This window comes from Cygnus olor, chromosome 3, assembly GCF_009769625.2.
Source record: "Cygnus olor isolate bCygOlo1 chromosome 3, bCygOlo1.pri.v2, whole genome shotgun sequence".
Taxonomy (NCBI): domain Eukaryota; kingdom Metazoa; phylum Chordata; class Aves; order Anseriformes; family Anatidae; genus Cygnus; species Cygnus olor.
This window is the reverse complement of record NC_049171.1, coordinates 56,737,433-56,746,766: the sequence shown is the minus strand read 5'-3', so window position 1 is coordinate 56,746,766 and position 9,334 is coordinate 56,737,433.

Sequence of the window (9,334 nt, the reverse complement as noted above, 5' to 3'; positions counted from 1 at the left end):
GAATATTCATATCTTACCCTTGTCAACAGTTCCTCCCACGCTAAAAAGGTATCAATATATTTATTTTTATGTTTTGTAGGGTCAACCTTTCCTTCACTTAGCTTTTCTTGTTGAAAACAAACAAACAAGCATCATCAGCAACAAAACCAGATTATATCACTAGAGGCAGCCTTCATTAAATTCAGGACTTGCTCTGATCTCATTCTTCCACGCAGTGGCTGTCCTGCATGTCATCTACATTGCTAAATGGTGTCTTTAGACTATTGAACAGTCCAAATACTGCTGAAATTCATGAGGTTTGTCCATTACATTATGAAGAGAGAAAAAAAAAAAAAAAAAAAAAACACCTTTATCTCTGTATTCCAAAGTCTTTTTATACTCATAAAGTAACATTGATTTTTCAGAGATCACCTTCTCCTTTGGTTGCTATTAAGAAACAAAACAAAATAAAAAAGCATTTTACTAAGTAAAGGACAAAAATATGCATTCAAATAACAGCTGATGAATACACAGTTAAAAATATTTTTTTATTTGTTCTCCTCAGATGATTGAGGAGTTTTATGTTACAGAAATATTTTTAAAAGTTTTCTCTTCCAACCATGGAACTGATTTATTGGCAACCAATTAGCACTTCCAGGTAAATCTCTAGTGTTCACAGCAATATTTCAGTATCATTTAATTTTTTAACTATTTAGTTTTATGTTCTCATAGAGTTGTATAACTTAGTTATTAAGAAAGCTATTTGTTCGTTTTTTTCCATCTTGCAGGTCAGCGCCAGGTTTGTCGTTATTTATAGTTTAAACAGCTTTGTTCAGGCCCTGTTTAAGCATCCTAAAGGATGGCTATCCTACCACTTTTCTTGGAAAACTTTCTACAGCTTTATAAACTTCATTAGCAGGAAATTATACATATATATATATAAATCAGCCTAATTTTCCTATGCTACATTTAAAACTGTTATTTTTAGTTATAGTGTCCTGGGCCAGTCTGCACAATTCAACATCCTGCCTCTCTTTTTAACACCTTTCAAATTTCTTTTCTTAATTTCCTGCCCCTAATAAGTGTTGTTAAATACTCCTTGGACGAAACCCCTTATTTTTGGCAGGAGACACCCAGGTAATGCTTGGTACATCCTATTTACAGTCATCTGACAACCTTCAACAGCAGAGCTTTTTTTTTTTTTTTTAAAAAAAAAAAAGAGCGCTAGATGATATCATCTGATACTACGTTGTAGTAATTGGGTATAGATAGACAGATACAAAAAGTTCAGGTCTGCAGACTGCTTACCTACCAAAAGTGCTTTATCTGTTTACTTGTGCTAAGGATGCCTGTGCTTGTTCAATCAGACTGCAAAAACTGCTAGTAAAGCTGAGAGGTACTACTTTTCCCTACTCTTTCTCCCAGGATTTTTCTCTCTGAATGAACAAAACTGAACACCATGAAGAGGAGCTAATTACAATTTTGTTTCTTTTCATAGCATGTGTTCATAATATTTGAAGAGCTGCTGTATAAAACCATCAGCAGTGCTGCCATTGAGCAGCCAGACAAGTGGGAGAAGCTTCCCATTGTGGAACTTCAGGCAGGACCACGAAGACATCATTTTTCTTCTCATCAGCAAAGCTGATGAGAAAAAGAGAGAGAGAATCTGCCACTTTGTGAAAGATAATTTCTCTCACAAAGAGAAAGGCAGATTAAACTATCCTCTCACCTTTAGAGATGGATATTGTAAAGTATATGTGAGATCAGGGAAAAACATCTTTCATAGCGTCTCTACTCTTCTGTGTACCTCACAAGGCCAGCACAATCTCATTCCTGATAACTTATCTTTGGCCAGTTTCAGTAGAAAACATAACTCTGTAAAACAACAGCAGTTAAATTATTGTATGAAATGTCTTAATTTGAAAGAGTACACAATAAAGTTGTCAGAAACCTCCTGAAGACAGGTCAGAACAAGCAGATAGAAAGCTGCTGGAGCAAATAGATTGGTGGAGGAACACGAAATGGGTGTTGTGGTGGGGCTCCTGCCTATGGAAAGGTAGTACGTGAACCAACTCTCAAGAGGTACACAACTCACTGTTGACCTACCAGTTGTGCCAGATGTCAAATGAACATCTCTAATGATCTCTCTGAAGATCTCTAGTGAGCTGGCAAATACAAATTTAAAAGGAGGGAGAAAGGATGAACTCACAAGTTCATGTGGTATAAATCATTTCTAAAAGAATCACGTTTCTATATGGAATTCCTAAGTGTAATTCCTCATATTTTAAAAGGTTTAGCCATGTTCTCTGAGAAAACACTACATTTTGTTCTGCTTTTCCTGAGGTCAAAATTATTTTTCTTGTCTTCCTGAGCTTTAAAAAACCTCCAAGACAAATGATGATACCTGCTCTTTTTGTCTTGCAAATACTGTTTGTGCAAATGAGATAAATATGCCACCTATAAGCATAACTGGGGGAAAGCCCTGCAATAACGCTCCATAGATTATTCCATATTCATAAAACCAGGACTCTACCCAACACTTACAATGGTGTTTTTCCTATAAATCTCCAAATCCTCATGTGGATGATGACTGTATATATACAGTATTTGTATGGAAAAACTGAGCAAAAAAGTACTATAACAAGCTGGAAACAATTCCTCAATGTGCTGTTTCTTCCAATAACACTACTTGTCTACAGTGCATTGTGGCAAAGATTGCAGATTATGATTCCATTAAATGCTTGGCTTACTGGATAGTTTTAAAACAAGTAGTTCTCTGGGATTATAAAATAGCAGTACAAAATGGAGACAATAATGGACATAAAGTTTCACTTGGTTAATCAAGTACTTGGCTACATGCTTTTTTGCCAGATAGCAAACATTCATTTATGAGGGTAGCTCAAGGGTAGCTGCAGAGTTTGCAATGCCTTTCTGCCGAGGAGATTAAGCATTCAGCAAGTATTTAGGTTTAGAGCCTCCAGGATACATGCGTGTCTGTACTCTCACTTACACATTTTGGCATCGGTGGTGTTCTTCAAGTACTCCAGTTAATCCAGGCCAGATCTAAATTTCTGCAGGTCTGTGTATGTGAAGACGAGCCACAGCTGGTGAGTTGTTTGAAGCTCCTGCCACCCTCCTAGTGGAACAGGAACTTGGTGCCAGGCTGCCAGGTCCCTAACCGGTTGTCTATTGGCCACTGAAGAGTGGATCTTTCTCAGTCTTTCCTGAAGAATTTGTTGCATTTGTAGAAATCCCCTTTCCTTGGGGAGATGGATTGAATTCAGATTCCGTACTACTAAGACACACATTTTTCGTAAATAGGGAAAGTTACCTTTCTGCATGTCCAGCTACAAGAGAAGACAAAGACTCCCTGAAGGAAGATTCCCACCTCTATCCTCTCCATCCTTCCGGCAGCTCAGGAAACTCTCTGCTTGTTTCCCAAGACCACTTCCTTGGGCACATAACTATATCAGAGCAATGACTAAAAATCTCAGACATCTAACTAGGGACTGAAACTTCTACAACATGCAATGCATTTAAGAGGTGTTTCACTCAGCACTGCATCACCTAGGTATTTTAAAGACTTGTAATAATCTCCTTAACCCATTAAATAAATAAATAAATAAAACAAAACAAAAAAAAAAAACACACACAAACAAACAAACAACTTTCAATACCTTCAAGAGCTCCAGTATCTGTGAGAGATGAGCAGCAGCATGCCACTTATATATTTAGCTTGAAATGCAGTCTGCAAAAATACCTTTAAGAAAGATCAGTGGAGACACCCTTCACAGCTCACTGTGTGGATCACAGCATTGCCTGACATTTACCATCAGACACAGATTCATAAATTCCTTTGGTAAAAGGAGTGGTAGTGTCTGCACCTTTCACTTTTTTTCTGTTTTGCTAGTCCTTTTGTCAAATCCTTTATTATCAAGGGCAAATTTTGACCCTATTCCATTTACTGACTGAACTCTTACAGCTCCAGAGCAGTGGACAAAAACTTTACTTGCTCAGGGTCAGCAGAGGTGAACAAGCAAGCATGCTGTAAAAGGCAACACCATGCTGTTTCCTCTTCCTCTAAATCCAAGACACAAAATCAATAGTCATAGTTTTTAATCATTTTATATTTCTTACAGCAACAAGCAACTTGCAGAGCACCTAAACTGGCTAGAATTACAAATGAGGGAGTATTGCTCTTTTGAGATTAAAAGGCAGACTTTCCTGCCTACGGAAAGGTAGTATGTGAACTAGCTCTCAAGACATACAAAACTGGCTGCTTTTTGCTCCCTCATTTTTGTGGAAAAATAAGTCCAGATTTTATGTCTGAACATGTACTGTTGTAACTGCATTGAATTCCACATAGCTTATCCTTCCAAATAAAGAAAAAAATAAAAATAAAAAATCAGGTTCCTGATTCTATGATTCCTGCCAGAGTCATGCGTTGATATGCCAAGTCCACCCCATTTCTGGGAGGGGCAGTTGGGGGCTACTCTTGGAATATATATCTTGCAAGCATTTATATGAATGATTAGCCAGAACTGGCATCTTCAAAAGTGGGTGCTTACAGCATTACACTGTGAAATACGAATTTGGATATCTGTAATGCTGTTATACAAAGGTTCAATATATACCTTTCATCCATTTTTGCCATTTCATCTAATTTTACTCTGCCTAATTCTTAAGAATTTGTGAGTCATTAATGTTTTGTTTGTTCTATAGTAAATGGAAGACTTTGATAAAAAACAGTTCCCTCTCTGTGGGTGTTGCTCAACTGTTTGCTCTCCTAGTAGTTCTAAGCACTAGCAAATAACACTACCAGTCCAAAAGGCTCATATAGAGTAATAATACATAAGTTTGTCTTTCAGCAGAGTGTGACCTATTTTTAAGCAATGGAAGTTGGCAGACAAAATATATTTTGAATGAGAAGACAAAAACTGAATGACTTTACATGTTACCTTAGGAATCAAATTCTTAGAAATGAAACTATAATAATATTTCAAACATCATTTAGAAGAAAATAAAAGTTAATGTGTGATATGGACTATCTACTTGTTTGTCAGACAATGCATTTCCTTAGTCTTTTTATTTTTTACAAGGTGATGCTTTCCTCTCTACAGGAAACCATTTACATTCAATATATGTATAAATGTATAAAAATACGTACAAAAATGTATAAAGAGTCATGACTATGAGCCTTTTTTTTTTTTTTTTTTTTTTTTTTGGTCATGTGTTATAAAGTTGTGACATGGATTTAGTTCACTTGCATAGGAAATGGATATTCCTCCAATGCTTCTCCATAGTTTCTAGGAGACAAACTCATAAACCTCAGAACCAAAAAGGACTCAGTCTCTCTTGCAGAAAGTTGGCAAATCTTAACACCACCCAGACCAGACTATTACAAGACAGGACCATCTTTCTTTGTCTTTATGTGAGGGTGTCTGTGGTGAGCCTTGTGATCACCACAGAGGCTAGAGACTTTTCAGCTACTGTATAGTGATGCACAGTGCAACACCCAAACTGTCTGTCCAAAAGATAACTCATGCAACATAAAACTAGAACAGGACTTCACTGTGATTAATTTACTGTGATTTTGTCAATGTAGATTCGCCATTTTGGGCAGCAGTGATAGTGGAAGTAGCCTTTCTACACTTTATTCCCTAGCCCTGCAAGTCCTTCTTATCCTTGCACTGCACAGACAACAGCAGATCAGATACCTGGTCAGATTAAAAATAAATAAAAAGAGGTAGTTACCCAAGTAGCCATCAAACTTACAGTTCAGCAGAGCTCCACAGAGGGTGTCCAAGTGCACTTCTCCATGGCTGACGTAATCAAACTACTAAGCTATGAGAAACCAAACCGAGTCTTTGTGTGTGTATGTGTGAGTGTGTGTGTGTGTGTACACCCCAAAGATTAGCAATTCAATTTAAGCAACCAGGTGCTTTAAAGTTTTGAGTGGAACGCCAAAAGAGAAATCCTGATCATTTCAAATGGAAAACAATGCAACTTTTTAAAAGCTGGATGCTGGGGGTGGGTGGGAGGTGTCTATTTGTTGTTTATGGTTTTCTCTTAAAAGTTGTTAAATGTCCTTATGGAGAGGAATTTCTCACTTTTTATTTTTTGACTAAAAAATAATTCATCAGATATTCTTCACTGCACAGAAAATTGAATCTTATTTGGACCAGTTTGTTTTCTGTTGTTGAGAGAAAAGGCTATCATTTTACTTGTCTGAAGAAAGCTATAGCTAGATGAGTAAAATGTGTGGAGGAAAAAGCAGCTTAAATACTAGCATGCTGATGAAATGATATCATCAGGATGAAACGATTATGTGGTCTCATTGAATAGGTGCGCACCCAGCCACTATGACTCTTGCCATTTCCTTAAATTGACCCAAAAGGCTCACATTGTTATGTCTGTGCTAATCGACGTGATCCTCCCTTGCATGCTGACTTTGCAAGGACAGCTGAGTTTCTGCAATCAGTTCAAATGCTTCTTTTGAAAATGTGGTTATTCAATACATGATTTTTAATGAGGTATTACTATAAGGGCTGTACCGTGTAGTCCCCCTAAGGATAAACTTACTCCAGATGAAAAGGATCATCTGGTTTAAAATGGTTAAAGCTGATTTTTTTCCTGATTTACTTTCAGCTTAGTATAACAGGAGATAAGATATTTGCCCCTTTCAAAACACGGCCTAAGTCTGCAGTCTGCACCATTTGATTGAAAGGGTTACATGTAGCTGAAAAATATGCATTTTTGAACTGTACCTAGAAATTCCAGAAAGGTAGCCTGAACATTAGAACAGAAAATTTGGAGACACCTCAACCAGTCAAGTCGCTAAAAATCTTGGTGCTGATTAATACAGTATTTATCAAACTCTCTAAAGTCTGAAAAATTGGAATGAAAATTTTAAGGGAGAGAATTTCCTTACAAGATTTCTCCTCAAAAACACCAAACAAAATAATCCCCATCATAATGGTATTATGATGTGCCTGCTTTTCTTGTAAAGCAGAACTGAGAATTTCAATCAAATGAAATATATGTTCAAGGGGAAAATAATCCTCTCATCCAACCTGTGTATAATGACTCAGAATCACAGGATAGTTGAGAATGGCAGGGACCTCTGGAGATCACCTGGTCCAACCCCCCTGCTCAAGTAGGGACAACTAAAGCAGGTTGCTCAGGACCATGTTCTAGGAGAACATCTTTTAAATTTTAGATGAAAAATGAAGCAGAGCTATTCCTCCATCCCCTGAACTTACAGAAAACCTCTGACATTAACATAGAGCAGCTTCCCCTTTTTGTGATTTTCTGCTCCTAAACTTCTTTCAGAAAGACTCAGGACTGGGATAGTTTCCTCCACTATATGTTTCTTTCTCTTATATCAAGAGTACTGCCTCTGAAACCAAACAAATAATTCTCATCCTATTTTATTGGTTCCCATACCATCAATCCCTGGAATATGTTTCAAATGTTACCATTTCTTTGACCATTCTCCCACTACAGAACAGCTAAATACTTCTACAGAGAGAAGATTTATATCTCTTAAAGAATGCAGTGGGCAAGCAGCCTGATTATTTTCTTACACCTGTTTGGCAGAAAGGGTTTGCATTGTATTTGAAAGGTAATGACTAGTGTATAATCCAAAACTTTCCCTTGTCTCTAAAAAAAACACCATACACAGTGCATTGGAAAGATATAGCTTGACTTTTTTCCTTCAAGAAAACTGCATTTGATTTGATTATGGAAGTTTTTCAGAGGTGGGAAAGTTAAAAGTATTGTTTCAGCCTGCATTCTGCATTCAGCCTGCATTCTGCAGGACCAGAGTTCCTGCCTCACATATTTAAATAATTCAAAAAGAACTCAATCATTATCTGAATTAAAGATCTATAAAGATGGTTATTTCCCAACATTTTATACTCCATTACTTTTGTATGCCCACTGAAAAGTAATGCAGATGCAACTTCTTTAGGAAAGGACACTACAGCATTTTCTACTTGCTTTCAGCAATGCTTTTAACACAGCTGTTCTTGCTATATCTAATATGTTTAGTTACAGTAGTCATGAAAACCTCAAAATGGGTATAAGGTTTTGCAGCTTCAGCAAGTTACAAGTCTAGCAGTCTCTGGGAATGATGAGCTATAACTAAGCCATCTACTTAATCTTTATGATAGTACACAAAGCTGCTGGAGTCTAACATCAGAAAATTCTTTTGCTGGGTCAAACATAACTATTTTTATTAATATTTTTAAAACCAAAGAAACTGTATAGCACATCGCAAGTTTGGTACTGCTTTAATAATGCTAGATGATGGAATATTTTGCTTCACTTAAATGCCTGTGATGAAAATCCACATTTCCTAATGGGACCTTTGCCTAAGTAAGCCAGATCAGGTTCAGAATTAATATTTCTTTCTTTCTTGCAATTTCCAGTGCCCCATAGAAATCAAGGCAGATATATGAGCACAAAAAGAAAACTTTTAATGGGGATTATCAACCAAACTAATCTATTCTGACTTGATATTCATCTCAATATCCAGCTCTGATTAAAAGTTTTCAGGAACTCTAAATTGAGAAAATTTTAAAATCCCTCTAAAATTGAGATTTTTGAATAAAGCAAGATCCAGAGCTCAGCCCCAGCACTAAGAACACTGTGCAACTGGCTTTTGCATATCTTAAGGAAAACAGAAAGAGAGCAAGAGAAAAAACTTTCATGTACTGAGATTTACTGAAAGGTATGCTTTTAAAGTTTCATTTCATTAGAACACTTTTGCAAAGTATTTAGTTTTGTGATTATCTCTTTCCTCTATCTTTATAGACAAAAGAAATCATAAAATGAAAATGATACAATAAGGAAATCCAATTATCTCATGACTTTGTAACTTTTGCTTTAAAAACAAGCACATTTACCCAACTCCAATGGACTGTCAGGTAAAATCTGAAAATTCTGGGTCAACAAACCTATCAGTCCACCTAGGATGAAATGGAAATCAAATGGGAATAATGCAGGTCAATGCAGTACAAAAAAACCTTCCTTTTCCTTTGGAACAATATATCCCAAGAAAACTGATGTTTGGCAATACAGCATTGTGTGATCTTTTTGAAGAGATACTTAAATTTACCAAAATGAATTAGAGCAGAATTAGAGGTAGTCCATGAAAGCTTAAAAACTGACTTCATGCTACAAGCTGAAGTGTGAATGTGAGACCTGTCAGAAGAAAGGTAAATTGCCTCACATTTATAGTAAGATGAAAAAAATTTGTAACGTAACTTATGCCATTGTAATTAATGTTTTGCTGTGTCTAGACCCATCCTTCCACCATTTCTTTTCTATATGCCACACATATTTTACTTAA